The 18,751-nt window shown below is 39.3% G+C and overlaps 1 long non-coding RNA gene across 1 annotated transcript; it reads left to right on the top strand.

Annotated features, from left to right (window-relative positions):
• Nucleotides 1-1,190: 1,190 nt before the first annotated feature.
• LOC145440188 (uncharacterized) lies at nt 1,191-1,636 on the top strand. Its single transcript, XR_013915455.1, has 2 exons — nt 1,191-1,229; nt 1,347-1,636. It is a non-coding gene; the product is annotated as an uncharacterized LOC145440188 (long non-coding RNA).
• Nucleotides 1,637-18,751: the final 17,115 nt, after the last annotated feature.

The raw sequence follows: 18,751 nt of genomic DNA, 5'->3' as shown, positions 1-18,751 counted from the left end.
TAATGGTTTAGTTCATAATGGGAAACGTTAACAGCGTGGATTGTGAGATGTCTCTATCATGAGTACCGGAAGGGCAGGAAACTTGGTATTTGAGTGCTATATTTAATAAACAGCAACAGTCTCGATCATCATGAACTGCTGATGCGATATAATGAATTCGACTATATGAGTATAGTGACACGGCTGTAATATCACCTAAAGACGAAATTGATCGACCCGCTGCTAATCGGTAACTCATGCAAGCCGAAAATACTTGTAGTTAATTTGATACTATATGATAGGCTAATGTATTGATCATAGAAGTCTGATTTATTGTGCTCTGTTGCATAATGTCTCACAAGCAATAACTTGACATTTCATGTGCATCCTGTGAAAAGTTTTACAAGGATTTCCTAGGACTGCAGGACCCAATCAGCAAACCAGATGCCGCATAAAGTAATGTACCGGTATTTAATAACATATCGGTATATGCTGAATTTTGAAATGTTATGTAGGCTAATAGAAATGTGGAATGTTCTTTTATGGAATGTGAGATTGCTGAATTTGTGGATACATGAAGATGTAGCATCACATTACCATCCATTTTCGTATTTTTGTGTCCACAACAGTATATAACCATCTATAATAGCGTTAGTAAAATAATTGAGGCTTTCAGTGAACATGTAAGAATTTATGGCAATATTGGTTTATATTTAGGGTATTTTAGGAACAACATTATATTAGTTTGTTAGCCCATTTTTAACCTCGCTCTAATCAAAGGATACTCCAACACTAAACCAATTATAAACTCTATAAACTTAACATGTTCATGGCCTGGTGCAGACGGGTTGTTGGCAATGTTACCGCAATGTTGGCACGGCCTCCGTGCATACTTTTATTGCTTGATTATAACTTTCGATATTAGTATATATACACGGAAACATTGCCTACATTGCAGCAGTATTAAAAAAGTAGGCTATGGATGGGCCCTAAGGAAGGCTGATTGCTCATGGTCATCTTGCCGACGATAAGAAAACACAACCATATTATCAATGGATTCTTACTATATATGGATGGGACATATCTGTGTTTGTGTATACAAAGTTACTTCATTTCTACCAGGAGACTAGATATTGAACAGGCAATGTTATGTATAGTTCTAAACTTCAGAGGAAGGCGCCGCAGTGGTGCATTGTTCATGGATCAAGATGTTGAATTATGGGCGCTTCTTCGTTATACGATCAGAGAGAGTGAGTGCTCCCCATGGTACCGATAAACAATGTTCCCATTGAACATGATACAATGTGACGTGTTTCACATGATATCAAGCTGTGCTGCCCCTGAACTCGATATTTTTTTCTGCGTAGGCGACCTGGGTTCGATTCTCGCCAGTACCCTCTTTCTGTGAGTCGCTGCTTGGAGATCCGGTGATGGGCATGGAGATTTAAGCAAATGAGAAGCAGCAAGGATTAGAGTCTGAATGACGATAACCAAAGGACTTATTTTTATATTCAATGAACACAGTGTGAAAGTGGTTTTTACTCGTATTTCGCATAGTCATTATGCTGTAAAGATACATTAGCGTCGTATTGGAAGTTCGGCCTTGCTCACACGATCGCTAGTCATGTCGGCTGATTAATTAAACTAATTAAATTCAGTGGTTCAATCACACAATATATGCAGTTCAAAGAGACATTTCGGATGAAAGTTGTAGAGAAGACAGACGGAGATTGACCTGCGACTCGGAACCTTCTGACTTGGTCACGACCCTGGTAGATTGAGTAGTGCAGTTGTTCTCAGCCTTTTTCATATAAAGGTTCAAGTTCAAGTATATTCATAAAATTTTATCACTTCAAAACATCACAAGACTGCAATACGATGAATGATAGGAAGATGCCGAAACGGCTAGGAGTAGTCTTAATATCAGACACTTACCTGGGCCTAGGCGATGTAAAGAGGAGGCAGGCATACTGAATGAAAGTAAAAGAAGATAACATTATGTGGCAAGTGACAGGAGGCTAAATCGATATGTCAGGTCGTGGTCCGGTAAATGGTGAGGGCTGACTAGTATTCATTCAGCAGAAATTGCTTGTATTTCGACTTAAATGTTGACATGCTCGACGACTGTTGGATGGCCGGCGGGATACTGTTCCACACATCAGGTCCGGCATATTTTATAGAGCGATGAACTTTTCGGTCGATCATATGATATTTGGACGACGTGGACGCGCGTGTGTTGTACTTGTGCGCTTTTGATTCCGAGGTAAAGAAGTCTTTGAAATATTCGGGGCAACGCATAATTAGTAACGGCTGCATGCGACCGTACGTCTGCAGGTTGGCCACCAATATGGTCGGTTGAAACAAGAATGAGAAAGGCTGGAACGTATTGGAAAGGCTGGCGCTAGATACTGTTCAGTGCTCGAGGTTCCCGGAGGCCGGAACACCATCTAACACGGTAGTTCTCAAACTCGACTCCCAGTACACCCTGGCTACACCCCAGCAATTATGTACGCTGCGCTATTTATGAGCATCTCGCAGAAAGAACCAATTCAAAATATCTGAGCTCTCGCGGCGCGATTTCCTCAAGATTCATTATATAGAAAGATATCGCAAGCTGAAAACAAATTAACTGAAATCTGTTATACTCCAAAAGGAACAAATAAGTCAATTACCAACGTTTAAATTGTGAAAAGCATTTGCTTATCACATCACATAAGGTTATAAGCAATGTCATTTACAGGCTGCGTGCAGCTGATATGAACAATGAACGTTGTATGATATTGCACATCTGGATTTGTATTTAGTCTGAATTTAATACTTAAAAATCTCTCATCCACAGTCGTCACCTTCCATGGGATCAAACTACCAGTTAGATTTGCTAGTTTGAGAACCACTGTTCTAAGGTAAATACTTCCTATATTATTTTTTATGCTTAATGTCTGGCGCGACAGCCCGATATTAAAGCCCAAGCAGTTTGAAAGGTTTTGACTACTAAACACCACAGAAGTCATAAAGGAGATTGACGTAATTTGGATCACGAGTGCGATTTCAGTTTGGCCACTCCATTTTGTGATTATTTCATGGATGTGCTTATAAAAAACCAATTCGCGCGTGTCTTAGGTAGATTCTTTCTCTGTATGCGTAGAATTCGGGTATTTAAATTTTATCTACAATAGGGTTACCACTTACCATACGTCCTCTTTTAAGTGGATTGGTCCTATTTTTTCGCCTTTTTTGAAAGTGTCCTCGGAGGACGCCCAAATGTCCTCTTGTTTGAGAATTTTCGTTAAATATATCGCAAAATCGAGACAGTGAATCGGCACTGAAGTAACGCTCCGCCAGGTATTTAGGGACCTGGGCCGGAAAGGTGACTATTTTCCAATCAACCGACCACGATGTGGGAAAAGTTTACCATATTTTCAGGACTTTCCTCCGGTTTTGCAAGTCCGATTTTTAAAATATGGTAACCCTGCTTTACACACAGTAGAAGCGTGTTTGAAACTAACATGGTTATGATGCTGTCAGCATTGTGTGTCCTGGAACTGAACCAAAAGTGGTATTAGCAAATCTATAAACAGATCGTTGCTCCCAGATTTAAATTTCAATCCTGTTCTAAGAATCGGGACACAGACTTTCATCGCTATAGTTTTGACAAATTGGTGATTGAGGTCGACCAGCCTAATAAATTTCGCCACACTTTCTGACGCATGTACGATATCATCAAAGCAATGCTTGGTTTGTTTTAAATAAGCATCTCCAGCATGTCCTCACTTTATATAATTAAATACCAATATTGCGTTTTGGTTTATAATCATAATTTTATATGGTGCGGCCCGCGACTGGATTCAGATGTGTGATGCGGCCCGCGAGCTCAAAAGTTTGCCCGCCCTTGCCCTAGGGTGTGCGAAACACCCGGTTGAAGACTTGAAGAGCCTGGTACTAGTGCTTGGATGGCCAGGTGTTAAAAAACTGTTCTGCACTCCTATCCAAAATACAGCGTGTTTTTTGCGAGTGAATAATGCTTGCTAGCAGAAATCGTCTTCGAGAGCTGACACAAAGGTCCCGGAGGCTCCAGTTTGTCGAAAGGGTGAAAAACCCACATGGTTGTGTTGAAGCTTTTGCCTTATGCCTTGGAACATAAGGTGCAAAACGATCAAGGAGAGTGCGTGTTCTGCTCCTTAGTTCAATCTAACTTGAGAATTCATCACAGTTTAATAATGGTAAAGCAGCCTTTAGACTACCACCAAAATCTCAATTTTTGTGGCATCTCGCGACCTGAGCGTCACCCATGAAATGGAATCCATTTTTAATATTACAATTGTATGATTTTGCGTACATGTATGACATGAAGAACGTTGTAGTGGCGCTTATCTCCCTTAAGGATCTGGTGCACCACGGTCTGAAATTACCTCCTGGCATAAGTACCCTTGCAATGTAATTCAACATCGTCTATAAACGAATCAAATCTTAAAGGATTCTACGACACGATAGCACGACTTCAGCCACAGGGGTTAATAGCTCAGGCTGGACCAAGAGGTTATAAGTCGAGAATGGGATGTCATGATTACGGCATGACTCAATGAGAAAGGACCGTTGAAAATCATATCTTGCACAATTCAGTAGAAAATGGTCGACGGTTTTGGCGATATTACAATGGAGGCATAGCGGAGTATATCTAAACATCCTTTTAGGGGTATAAGTAGCTTCTGAACAAGAGTCAATCTGGCGAAACTATGTGATATTCGTATTCAGCAACCTCGAAAACCCCCAGAAACGGCGCTCAGATGTACTGCAAATTTTTGTCATCTTATTGACCAGTGTAATAATCGAATGTAATTGTCGCACCGATTTCGATTCGACCTATCAATTCTCAAAGTATTCGGCGGTAAAACAGCGTTGTGCCACACGAGTGGACACGACTACATTTGAACAGCAACTACAAAGCCACGTTGTCAATCAAGAACGTGGATAACTAAGACGTTGTTTGTAATTTGAATGTTTTTTATACTTGTACAACTCAACGAATACCCATCGGCCTGATTACTACATTTTAAAGATCCTCTCCGCTATTGTGCATACAAGAATATACTTCTCTTAGTAACCAATTTCTCGTGAATTTCGAACCACATTGACGTGTGTTAACTTCTGGTATTAGGCGATAATATCATTTTCATGTCTGATAATGCCACTTGTCAAGGTGATACAAACGTAAGCCCAAGCTACTTTAATGTTAATTCATTCAATTAGCTTGTGTTTATCATGAAATTACTTGGATTATGCTGAGTTTCGCTATTAAAAAACACTGCAACATGATTGAGTTAATCAAACGCAGCGCATATAATTACAAATCGCCTGCAGTAGGTATTCTTTTATGATATACGAAGGAGGATGACACGAATATCTTATAAGACTCTAGTAATTCATTTATTTATCTTGTGTTAATTATGAAATCACTTGGCTCATGCTGTAAATTACACTGCAACATGAAAACTTATTATATTTAATCTCATAAGTTAGAGCTGAATTTGAACTCGTTGGAAAAATAAGATTCAGTAGGCCTACTTGATTATCAAATTAGATATACTTGAGTAAACGTGAGGAGTTATAAGTTATTCTACTGAAGTTTCTACGAGGTGACGCCCTGTTAAAACCACTAACTTGATTATTTCGGAATAGAATAGACGACCAACTTCATGCGTCAAGTGGCATAAGACCCCTCATACATACATACACAGTACACACTTACATTAGCTGATTGGGGCTGTCTATTCTTACGAGGATGCTTGGTAAAAAACGAGGAAAAGGCCATGAACAGTAGTTGCGGACTTACTTGCACTAATTACTAGCTACATAATACAACAAGTTACCACTCGTTGATGTAACTGTCCTCATTTGTATGCATAGCCTACGAGAAATTGCTTACTGAGGGAGGTACTTTTTTGAAGATTGCAACAACATAGCCATATATGTATTTATCCCGTATACACAATATTTGTATAACACGATATTTGAAGGTGGAGATGAACCAACGAAATTTGGTGTCGTAAGGTGAATAATTTTAAACTGTCGTAACTTCGTATCGCTATGATGTCATATAACACTGTTCCAAGTCCCAGGACTATCACTGAAGAGCTCGTCGAATGAATATGGTTAGTCAAGATTATCAAACTGAACGAATAGAAGCTCACCTTAACATATACTGCTATTTGACAGACTTCAAATATAGCGAAAAGTAATTTTGTAAGTCATAACACATGGTCAAGTGTACAAGTACATGTAGAATTACTAATAAATGAGATTTACTTGCTACACTCAAGTACAGGTTAAAGAAAAGATTTCCGAATGGGTGAATGAGCTAGTTTTTATTCCAAATTTTGTCTAAAACTGAAACTGTCTAGAAATGATAAAGTACTCTAAAACCTAGTCACTTTTTACGTGGAGTGAGTCGATAGCGAAGTACTTGCACATTTTGGAGTACTCAAGTATAGGTTTGGCCTGCTTGCGCTGTACTTAATCAAGTGATTAACTATTTACACCGCATCTACTTCTATTTCAGAGTTGTCGGTTTTTCGAGCAAACTATACCTTCAATACTTACTTTTTAACTCGCTCGGAAATCATCACTTCTTGTCCTTTACTAGGAATTTACTGCTACTAAAATATTGAAATGTACTTCTTTTCGGTGGCCTTGGTGAGCGGTGTCAGTTTCATCTATATCCTACGATGCATTTTCGCGTCGCAGACTGACTTACCGCACTAAAAATACCAAAAATACATCGAGAATTTGCGAACTCTCACTGTGCAATATTTGAGTTTTACGAAGTACCCTTCAAAGTGAGCCTATATGTTGGATATTATTCAAAACCTCATAAAATTACGCGTCGAGCGAGGAATCCTTTAAAATAATATAAAAGTAGTCATTTCCGAGTAAGTAAAACGTTAGTACTCCAGATATATTTCTGCTTAATACTATAACTATCATGAAGTTGAAGCACTCCGATATCATAAGGACTTGAGAGTATTTGGTGCATGTAAGCAAAAAACCTACTTGGTATACTCTGAAAAAGTACGAGTACTTCTTTACTTAACAACTCCAAAGGTTAGCCCAGTTTGTGGTATTTCGATTACCTGCTAATAAAATGTTGAAATGTAATGTACTTTTTTTTACAGGGGTCTTGATGAATTGTACCAGTTTCATATATTTCCTACAATGCATTTCGCTGTCCTGAATGACTTATCATCACCGTGAAAAAATAGCAAAAATATACCGAAAATTTGGGAAGTCCTACTTTGCGATATTTGAGTTTTTCAAATTACATTTGGAAATTAGCCCAGTTGGATATCAACGAAAACCACGTAAAATTTCACTCCAAGCGTTATGGCTTCAACTCGAGCAAATACGTATTCCGAATTTTATGAGTGAAATAACCTTCCTTATGTTAAATCTACATAGGGCAGAATAAATCGAAAAATAAATAAATGCGGAAGCCTAGGCATCGAGATATAGCTCGGCGTCACAACGCGGTCCAATAACGAGAGCGGAATATATAGAAATCATACCGAACCATTGTAGAAGTGACGTTTGTTAGTTTATGCATATAAAATTTCACATTGTAAAAGTTAGTATTCAAGGTCCATTTTTGTTTAATACTGAAACTGTCTTGAATTTGAAACAGGCCTATATCATAAACAATTGAGTAGTTGGTACATGTAGGCAAAAAAAACACTTGAGTACTTTGAAGAAATACATGTACTTCTCTGCTCAACATCTCTGAACGATAGAAGTGGAGATATAGTCTACAAACATAACCAGTTACTCACTTACTTACTTACTTACTTTGAAATCTGTACTTTTACTTGTATTCGAGCGGAATTGCGCGATGTTGATCTGACGGCGTTTATCACGCTGCTGGAAAATTAAGGTTCAGTACTCCAATATCAAATTAGATTTACTTGAGTGAACGTGAGGAGTTATAATAAGTGATTCTACTAAAGTTTCTATGTGGCGCGGTGCTGTTAAAACCACCAGCTTGATTATTTCGGAATATAGAATAGAAGACCAGCTTCTATCATCAAGCACCATAAAACCCATCATTCATACATACATACTTACATTATCTGCTTGGGGCTGTCTATCCTTATTAAGGTGCTTGGCAAGAACGCGGTAAAGCCATTGAACAGCAGAAGTTGCGGGATTACTCGCACCAATTACTAGGTAGCCTACATAATAACGCAAGTTAACACAACTTGGTTCGATCCTTGGCTTACGTGCACCAATTACCAGCTACATAATACAACAACTTAACACTTGTAGAACACGATATTTGCTCTTGGAGAACTGACGATAGTTTCGAAGTCTCACTTCGGGGTATTAAAATATACGCTTTAATCAACATAACGACTTGACACTGGAAAAACGCTTTCACGTTATTCAATAACTCGATTCTCGAAACTTGTTGCTTGTGTGATTTACCACCGATGTGCAAAGGGTTAGGAACGTTAGAAATATAGTTTCACATTCTATTTGTTTTGACGGAAGGGAAAATCATTCGATAACTCGACACTTCTCGTTAGTAAAGTAAATTGTTGTATAATATTTTCTAAAATACAAACTCGGACGAAATCATGAATATGTAGGACTTACCTTAAACATATATTGTGCACATACAACTTTGTTACAAGAACTACGATATTCCTGTAAGTACTAGCTCTGTGTTGGGTTATTTGAATATTAGCATACGTGACCATTCATGTAAAAAAGTTATTTTGATATCAAAAACATTTTGTAGAGACTATATCATTCTATAGTTTGAAAACGCGTCTATTCATTCTTCAGTTTCATAGTATGCGAATATCGGGTAAAGTTGATTACTCATTTATCAGCAGTAAATTTCTATTAAAGTACAAGAAGTGACGATGTCCGAGCGGCTAAACAGGTAAGTATTGACTTCTTCCGAGTACTCAAGTACGTTTTTTCGCCTACATGCACCAAATACTCTCAAATGTTTACGATATTGTACTGCTTCAAATCCGTTATAGTTTCAGAATTAAGCAGAAATAGACCTAGAATACTAACGTTTTACTTGGTCGGAAATAGGTACTTCCACCTTAATTCAAAGTATTTGTCGCTCGGAGCAAAATTCTACGAGGTTTTGGATAATACCCAACATGTAGGTTCACTTTGATGGGTAATTTGTAAAACTCAATTATCGTATAGTGAGAGTTCGCAAATTCTCGATGTATTTGTGATATTTTTCATTGCGATATTAAGTCATTCTGAAGTGTGAAAATGCATTGTAGAATATAGATGAAACTGGGCCCGCTCTTCAAGGCCAATGGCAAAGTAGATTTCAACATTCTATTACCACTAAATTTCTTCTGAAGTACATGAAGTGGTGATTTCCGAGCGAGTAAAAAAGTAAGTATTGAAGGTATTATTTGTCTGATAACTGAAAACTCTGAAATAGAAATAGAAGTAGATGAAGTCTAAATAGATAATCACTTGATTAAGTATAGCGCAAGCAGGCGAAACCTATACTTGAGTACTCCAAATGTACAATTATTTCGATATGGAGAGGGTTTTGATAATATCCAATATGTAAGCTCACTTTGAAGGATAATTCGTAAAACTCAAATATTTCGCAGTAAGAGTTTGCAGATTTGAGAATCGCTTGTCTGCGTCTAGTGAAAATAAGACGTAAAATGTGGAGACTGCAGAAACCGTAACTGCTAGACATAAGATCAAGTTTAAAAACTATGGACGGATGAGTTATCTCCGCTCAATAGAGTGATATAACCACCTACCGAGGAGACAGTTACATATCTATGCTTCGCGTATCATTCATAAATCTTTTTGTTTTTCGCGCTTTTTTACTTTTCATTAAAATTAGTATTCATTTTACAAAAACGTCGTGTAAAGGTAAAGTACTTGTACATTTCGGAGTACTCAAGTATAAGTTTTGTAAGCTTATTATATGCTCGGTATATTATATATCAAGAATTGTAGAGCATTTATGTGGGTGCTCCGGGGTGCTCTTCATTGAGTGTCCGTGGTGGACGATAAGTTTAATTTGCAAGATAAGTGTGTTCAAATCGGGCCTGCCGCCAACATAGTGATATCGCATTAGCCCTAAATACATATAATGGAATATTAAGGAAAAGACAGACTTTGAATATAGCGAAAAGTAATTTTGTGAGTTATAAAATGTGAAAAAGTGTACAAGTTGAATTTTTATTATGTCATGGCTAAGTAGTTTTGCGTCTACTTAACAAATTCGATGTAGAAGTGTCCGACTTTATAGATCACTGGATTATAGTTTACAGAAAACTCCACAATTCTATGTGACGTCCTAGCATGCCAACAACCTTCGAACTATTCGCCACCTCATAAACACTTGAGTAGGCCTACATTTGATGCGTGTGGGGAAAACCTAGTTAAATTTTTCATATGCATTTAGTTTCCAGCTCTGAATGCAAGCTTGGTCTATGATCAATAGCAACTTTTGCGTAAACTCCGTTCTATTTCACTTCATACCTATACAATGTAGAAAGTCTATTCGAATAATTCGATGTATAATTGAACTTTCCTCTGCATGATCATTAAAAGCTTCTATTTTTTTTTTGTTGCAGGGCAACTTTGTTGTAGCCGAAAGCGGTATTATCTAGCAACAAGGTTTAAATGACTCGCCTCCGGCGTTTATTGACCGTATGACCCGTATTCTCGTCATGCAAAAATTATGCATGTATTAGTATGAAGCTCAGATGCAGCAAAGTGTGTGAGACTGGCTGTAAAATGTCGCGAAGCAGCGACTCTAATTTCCCGGCTTATAGCAAACAACGACGCTGAAATTCTACTTCAGACGCAGCAAAGTGTGTGAGACTGCCTGTAAAAATTGCGCGATGGTACATTTCTCAGCTTACAACAAATAACGACTCTGAAATTATACTTCAGATGCAGAAAAGTTAATGCGTTTGGCTATATAAATTGCGCGAAGGTTCATTTCTCGGCTTATAGCGAATAACGACGCAGAAATTCTACTTCAGATACAGCAAATGCGGCAAAGTCTGCGCGAATAGCTGCATAAATTGCGAAAAGGTGCGACTCTAATTTTTAGGCTTTATTGCAAATACCGATGCTGGAATTGTACTTATACTACATAGAACTCGAACACTATCGATGAAATTCACATAAAATGATGCGTGGTTGTTCGCGCGAAATGTACGTATAATTTTAATATATAGCAAGAAAACCGCGAGTGTAAAATAAAAGTTTGGAAGTAGGAATAGGCGAAATCCCATTTTATATCAATTAATTACAGTCTTCGCGAACATACATAGTCCGAAATATACAAAAATTATTTCTCGAAAATTAACGCACTAATATTATCAAGTCGCATTAGTCCTAAATACACATAATAGAATATCCGAGAAAAGTATCAACTAAAGTATAATGAATGTTGTTTATTTATCGGAAGCAAGCTATTAACGTCATCGCGCGAAATGTATGTAAAATACCAACCAAACCAGGTTCGATTCTAGCTGAGGTAAGTTTTGACGTGGCAATGATTTTCGAAATAAATGAACATTAATTAATTAGTGATGATGCCATTTCTCAATGTTTACAGAGGTCTTGTGTATCATATCGCGATCTGTCTGCGCTCAAACTCGCATTTTATATTAATTAATTAATTAGTGATGATGTGTAGAATTTTGATATATCATCATAAAACCCCGTGCCCAGTTCAACGTTGATGAGTGTTATCTGTGAATATCTGGCCAATATAGTATTCTATTGACATCATAGTTTTCGAAATTTATTCTAACGTATAATGAATGTTGTTTATCACTAATACAAATATACATAATAAAATATCCAAGAAAATACACATAATAGAATAAGTGGGAATCGAACCTATAACCTAATGCAGTCACCTAATTCCTCTGTGATGACATCATAAACCGGGCATAGTCCGACGCAAATTATATTATGAGAGAGTTTACATTCTAAATAGCCCGAGGCCCTGCGCCAAAAGTAGATCATAACACTACTGTCCTGCCGGAAATCCGGCCCAACACGGTACGGTGGTTCCGTGAATTTAGAAATATGGCTCGTTTCTTTTCGCACTGACTTGGCGGTTACTTGCGTGTTGTTGGCTGGTAGTTATGTAGTTAAAAACGTCATGCTTAGTGCTTATTTATAAAGATTCTGGCCTTATCAAAAAAGTACTGAACTGGCTCCGAATCGGTCCGGCCCAAATTGAAAAAAATCGATATCCAGCTCCGGTCGATGCTCCGCACTATCTCATGTGTTGAAGTATTTTATATTTATAATAACTACGTTGTGAAAGCGTATATTTAGGGTAGCATAGTTATGATCATGGCTTTGGAGCAGTCGTAAATTTAAACTGCTCCAGCTCCGGCTCCGGAGCTTTCTTCTTTCATACATTAGGACCGGCTCCAGCTCTGGAGCCGCATTATTATCACTGCTCCGGCTCCAGCTCCGGCTCAGGCTATGAAATTGTCGAATGGGCCTGTCTAAATCAGGGGTGGTCAGCCCGCGAGAGGGTTTTGCGAGGTAATTTTCTATTATATTATCGAAAATGAATTGCTCAGATTGTGAACTTGCAATGCCAACAAAAAATTACAAGTCTGGCTGCGACACTTGGGATGTTGATGACTAAAATATCAGTTCCGACGCATTGGCAGAACCATTGTCCAGTCACATTTTCAGTAAATCGTCGTACATTACAATAAAGTAAAGTATAGTAGTGAAATTTTTATTCACGCTTCGCGTGTTTAAATGTCACACGATTTCTTACTTGGTAGCCTCTACCCCCTACTGAATATGAAAAACGCCTAATTTACCCGATTGAGTCTATAACTGTATTCGCAATTACGGGAGAAAGTCTTTTCGCGTTTGCGCTCGCATAAAGATCGTCGACGGTGAAATAAATGCACAAAATGATTGGTGCATATTATCGGAGACCTTCGATATCGATGTGGCCAGGCGCCAAATAGTCGTGTCCTTGCAAACTGAGCCTAGCGGGCGGTATACAGTAGACCCGCAATATACTCAAGTAAAAATATTATTGACCTAGTTTATTTATAAACTTTGAAAATTTTACTGCTTGGCGCGGCTAGTGGACCGCGCACTCGTTCGTCAATTGCATGTTCCCCTTCAGCCGAAAAGGTTGGCCATTCCTGGTCTATAGAGATTACTAATCTACCCATAGGTTACACAGTAGTTATCTAGTGTATTCTAGAGTGTGTCAGTCATCAGTAACATCCGATGTAGCAACGAAGACATAGGTGCCGCCGTGCCGGCTTGTCACGTCATAATGAATAGTTGTCAATTGTCGATAACATCATAGTTGCACTAGAACAGTGGTTCTCAACCTTTTCCACCTCGCGGACCGGTAAAATTTCCAAAGATGTCTGGCGGACCGGTGAACTTTCAAAATTGAAATGAAGCCAAAATGTAAAGTATGTAAGGTTTTTTTTTGCAATTATATGGTGCTAGAGTGTGACATTTGGAGGGTTTTGATCGTAATTAATTATCTTCATGATGGCATCTATGTGATTTCATGGTAGTGAGTCTGCTGAGTCGAGATAAAATTGCCTTGCCCAGATAGACGTGGTACCGCCGAGAGTCGTTTACAGTCTTTCGCGCCGAAGGCCGTGGGTTTAACCGACCACGCCAACACGTATAATATTCTTCTCTTTGACAATATCGAGAGAAGAAGCGTTTCGGAGTAGAACCAAGCACCTTGTCGTGCTACCTTGCTCATTGCACACTGCCACCAGACGCAGGCTACTCTGGCAACTACGAATACAATGCGTGCCGCAAGACAACACCTTACAGTAGCTGTACCATGCGCAAACCCGGGCGGAAAAATTACTTCGTCAGCTCACCCCAAAAACGCTGGTCTTGGGCCCACACAGGGCGATAAGCCTAACTTCCGGGGGCTTCGCCCCCAGACCCTACAGTTGGGTGGATGTTTTCACCTGTACTTGTGAGCACATTCATTCTACTCAGTGTAAGCAGAAAGTCTATACAGCTTAATCGCGCCAATAGCGAAAATTTCCGATCATTCATGACTGAATCGGTATTCTAGAAGCCGAATTTTTGGCACAACCTTCGTAGTCCCATGTTAGCCTGAACTTGTGTTGGTACGTCGCAGTAGATGATATAGTAGAGGCATATGATTATATAGTAGAAAAATAGTTGTATATATCCCTGAGTTATAATTCCAAATTAACTTTCGACAAAATATGTGAAATCCCGAAATTTTTCGTCACGATACTTATACATTCGCTGTTCCCATGAATGCAGTGGTTTATTTTAATTCATGTAAAAAGAATTGCGCGTTCTTTTGAATCGCCAATTCCCCATTAAAACACGACCGTCGCACTAGCTCGGGTTATTTTCCACAAAATGTTTCCAGCTAGGTATTTGTATCCAGCCGCGCATATTGTGATGAAATCGAAGAGGTACTTATGAGAGTGATGCCCTTTGTAGATTAAATTGCTTTAAAGCGTTGCGGCCTAAATGAATACCGAAATATAATTGTATTTGAGAGCTAAAAAATTAATTCGTCAGAATATTTCTTTATCGTATCATAAAAGATGATACTGATTAGTTTTGTGATCCACAACGCACATGAACGTTATATAATATGGTTTACTTTGTTTGGAATACATTCATCTTAAAGTTAAGAGCTGGGTGCAGTGCTAAATTCAATGTGAACAAAGATCTCTGCCACATTCTCAGTTGATTTACTGTAGTAACACAAAACAATAAAACAAATACCAATGCAATTAACTTTCCCGTATTGCCAAACGCAGTGGTGAATTCGGGTTATGTACATCGGGCTCAAACCATGAGGCGGTAGGCCTTCCCGATAGTTGCTATAAATAACGACCTTGATTTGATCCCGAATATAGCACATATACAAGAATTACATCGTTAATTACTCGAGTGATCCTCGGGCGCGATTCAAGCGCGAAATATTTCCAATAGTAAAGTTCCAACCAGAAAAGACCTACCGGACTTCGACCACTTACCCATTGTTTTCATTACAGTCCTCAAAATAGGGGGGCGCCAGACCCAGGCAATTTTTGCAAATGGGCACTGGAGGAAAAAAGGTTAAGAACCCCTGATATAAATCATGCGTGTTTCTCGGGAGATGGCACCTATAAGCATGGCATTTACTGACACTAAATCGCGCAAAGCGTGAAAAGAAGTTGAAAAATGTTGAAAAAAGTTTTTTGGAGCCCCAGTTACAGTCCTTCCCGAAATGAATGAATCGAAAACGAATGATCGCACAAACTGCGCTGTTTAGCGATGAGTCAGCTCGTATATGTTCTGTACTTGTCGCCTTCAACATTGCATCTTGAAATTAGGGTGAAAATTGTAATATACCTCGCGGACCGGCAGGAATGTCGCCGCGGACCGGCACCGGTCCGCGGACCGGCGGTTGAGAACCACTGCACTAGAACGCACTTTACTCTATGCCAGGGGTTCTCAACCTGGGAGCGCCCCCTTGGGGGGCGCGGGAGGCTCTCAGGGGGGGGCGCAAAAAATTGAAGAAGTCAGTATAGGGGGGGCGTGAGAAATTGACAAAGTCAGTATAAATTGTACGTGTCTGAACATGTGTTTCACATCCATTATGAGAAGACGAATAATGAAGATGAAATTTATTCCATATTCAAGAAAGCTTGCAAAATACAAACTCTAGCAACCGCGCTCAACGGAGTATAGTCTGATTTCAACTTGATTTGAGCAAATTTTTGAAATTCTTTGGAGATATAGAGAGCAATCCCCTCGTGTAAGTCATTCATTGCTTCATAGCTTTCACAGTAGCCTGAAGCTTGTCGCACTGGGCAGCTCTTGTTAGTAGCTTGCGAACTGCACTGCCTAAGACAGACTTGAATGCAACATAGGTTACCCAGTTTCGCCCTCAATTAGGCTATAAATCAACACAATTTAATTAATTTCCAAAACTGATCAAATTTAGCCTGGCAGGACAGAACGACGCATTGCTCTCTGTACCCACTACCAGCATCAGGATTAGTCTCAGGGTGACCTACCTTGAAATTAATTAACGGATGTCTTGTTCAATGTTTTTTTGTTATTTTCAAACAAGTTTGGAGAAATTTGTCATGTAAAAGACTCAACAACTGGAATGCAGATTCAAAATTGGCGTAAGATACACCATATGTATACTATTACATCAGGGGTGGGCAGCCCGTGGCCGTAGAAGGAAATTTGAGCGGCCGTCGACGCCTAATTCAATTAGTATGTGTTGGCGGCCGTAGACATGCAAATTGCAATTACGAATTCACTCCCGCATTTTCGAGAGATTTTAATTAATCTTGAAATTTTCTTCGCCCTCCGCGCAATTCAAAAGACTTCATTTTTCGATTTTAATGCAGTAGCGCCCTTCTTAATCTGAGCCGGAATGGGAATTGGCAAGAAATAACAATTCGTTCGTTGCCCTGAAAAATTTTCGCGGTCGGCGCGACAATATGCACCTCGCTGCAACTATTCATAACATTGCCACTCGCGATTTCGGTGCGTACAATAATTGGCCATTGTGAAAAGTAGAATAGTCCGGAGTTCACCGGGAATGGATATGGACAGTTTACCATAGGAATTTTGCGTCCAGATCGTTCATTGCGGCTATGCCCGGGAATGCGGCCTTACGCTACATAAGCAATCGAAATGCGGCCATGATTATCAAAAACGTTGCCCACCTCTTTATTAGATGATGTGCTCTTTTTGACATGACGATAAATGCAAGGGGGGTCAGGGGGCGTGATTTTTTTGACCATCTCCAAGGGGGGCGCGTGTCAAAAAAGGTTGAGAACCACTGCTCTATGCCATTGCTGTGCACAGCATTAAAATTAGGCCTCCTGTTCAATTATGATAAATAAGCAGAAACGGTTGTTGCATATATAATAGCATTTTATGAAATCTGTCGGAGCCGGAGCTACTCCTCAAATAACGGGCTCCAGCTCCGGCTCCGGCTCAGGCTGGATTTTATGTAGAGTTCCGTCTCCGGCTCCAGCTCCGGTTAAAATACACGGCTCCGGGGTTCCGGCTCCGGGCTCCGGCTCCGGATCCAAAGCCCTGGTTATGATATGATGCTGTCAGCATTGTCTGTCCTGGAGGTAAACCGAAAGTAGAATCAGCAAATCCATGAACAGTTCGTTCCTCACATATTCAAATTTACATCCCCTTCTAAGAATTGGCACAGCCGCCTTTCATCCCAAATGTTACCAAATTGGTTATTGAGGATGATCATGCAGCTTAAATAATCTTGTCGATGTTTCTTACGCGAGTAAGTTATCAATAAATTATTGTTGGACTTGTTTTAAATACATATATCATACATCTGGGGTGTCAAACATACGGCCCGCGGGCCGCATCCAGCCCGCCAGACGATTTCATCCCGCCCGCGAAGCAATTCTGAGTAGATTGAAAAAAGCCTGTGTTACCAAGCACATTGCTAACAAACGTTGAAATCTTATAGTAAGAAATACTTCCCTCAACGCAACAATTGTCACGATTATAGGCCATATTATGATCATCCTTCAGCGGTGTTATATAATCACGATCAGGGACAAATTTGTGACACTGGCTTCCAATTTTTATGGTAAAATGACCCAAAAAGTAATTATTCGCAGAAGCGAAAAGGCCGAAGTGAAATTTTTATATGCAAGTCGCATGGATAATTAAAATACATTTGGTCGCACTACTTCTGACTCAAAAGGTCCAAGATAGTCATAGAAACCCTATTACCGCGTACGCTATAGCAATTGCAAGACGTCAAAACGTCTGTATTTCAAAGCAAGGACGAATGGGAAAAGAAGTTTAATATACATATAGCGAAAATTAAAAGCTATCAGTTGAACTCTTCCGAGATACTGGCTCTGTATAGGCATGGTATAGCTCAACTGAGAGACTTGAGAAAAGACGAAGACGAAAATTCTACGCACATTTCGCACGATAAACTGCGCATGATCTTATCTGTATTGAAGACTATCTATGTTTTCTCAAGTTTCTCAGTTGAGCAATACCACGCCTATACAGAGACAGTTTCTCGGAAGCATTCAACTGAGAGCTTTTAATTTTCTCTATATGTTTATCAAATTTCGTTTCCCATTCGTCCTTGCTTCGAAACGCAGACGTTTTGACGTCTTGCAATCACGAAAGCGTACGCGTTATTATTAATAAGTCGCGTTAGTCCAAAATACACAGTAGAATATCTGAGGAAATATCTAAATATGTAGGGGAGACCTAGGGAAAATGTAACTGGGGGCAAATGTAACAATTGACCTCACCGCTTTTAGGGTGGAGATATCGTCTTGATATGTTGAGTGCACGTGCGGTAGTTATCTCTCCTAACATACCAGGAGTTACGTAGAGCTACGACGCGAAACCACGGAATAATTTGAAAAAACGACTCTTTTTGGACTCTTGAGTAAATATTTCCTGGTCTGGAATAATTTGTTCAAACGGATAGTACCTCAAGTAGTAAGAACGTAACATATGTAGCTGGAACAATGTTACAATAGTCTACCGTGATGATAGGACAACTAGAACTTGCATCACCGGGAAGGTACCATACTAAGACGCTAATGAAGGTCGAGCGTGTCAGGGGCAATCGTAACACTGTGCCTTTTGCCCCGTGAAAATATCTTTTCAATGCTGAATATCTTTGTTCATATTTTGGTATACCTATTTATCTACTGAAAACCAATCTTTCAAC

This window comes from Botryllus schlosseri, chromosome 6, assembly GCF_051294905.1.
Source record: "Botryllus schlosseri isolate E-star chromosome 6, Bs_hap1, whole genome shotgun sequence".
NCBI lineage: Eukaryota > Metazoa > Chordata > Ascidiacea > Stolidobranchia > Styelidae > Botryllus > Botryllus schlosseri.
This window is presented reverse-complemented; position numbering and strand designations above follow the sequence as displayed.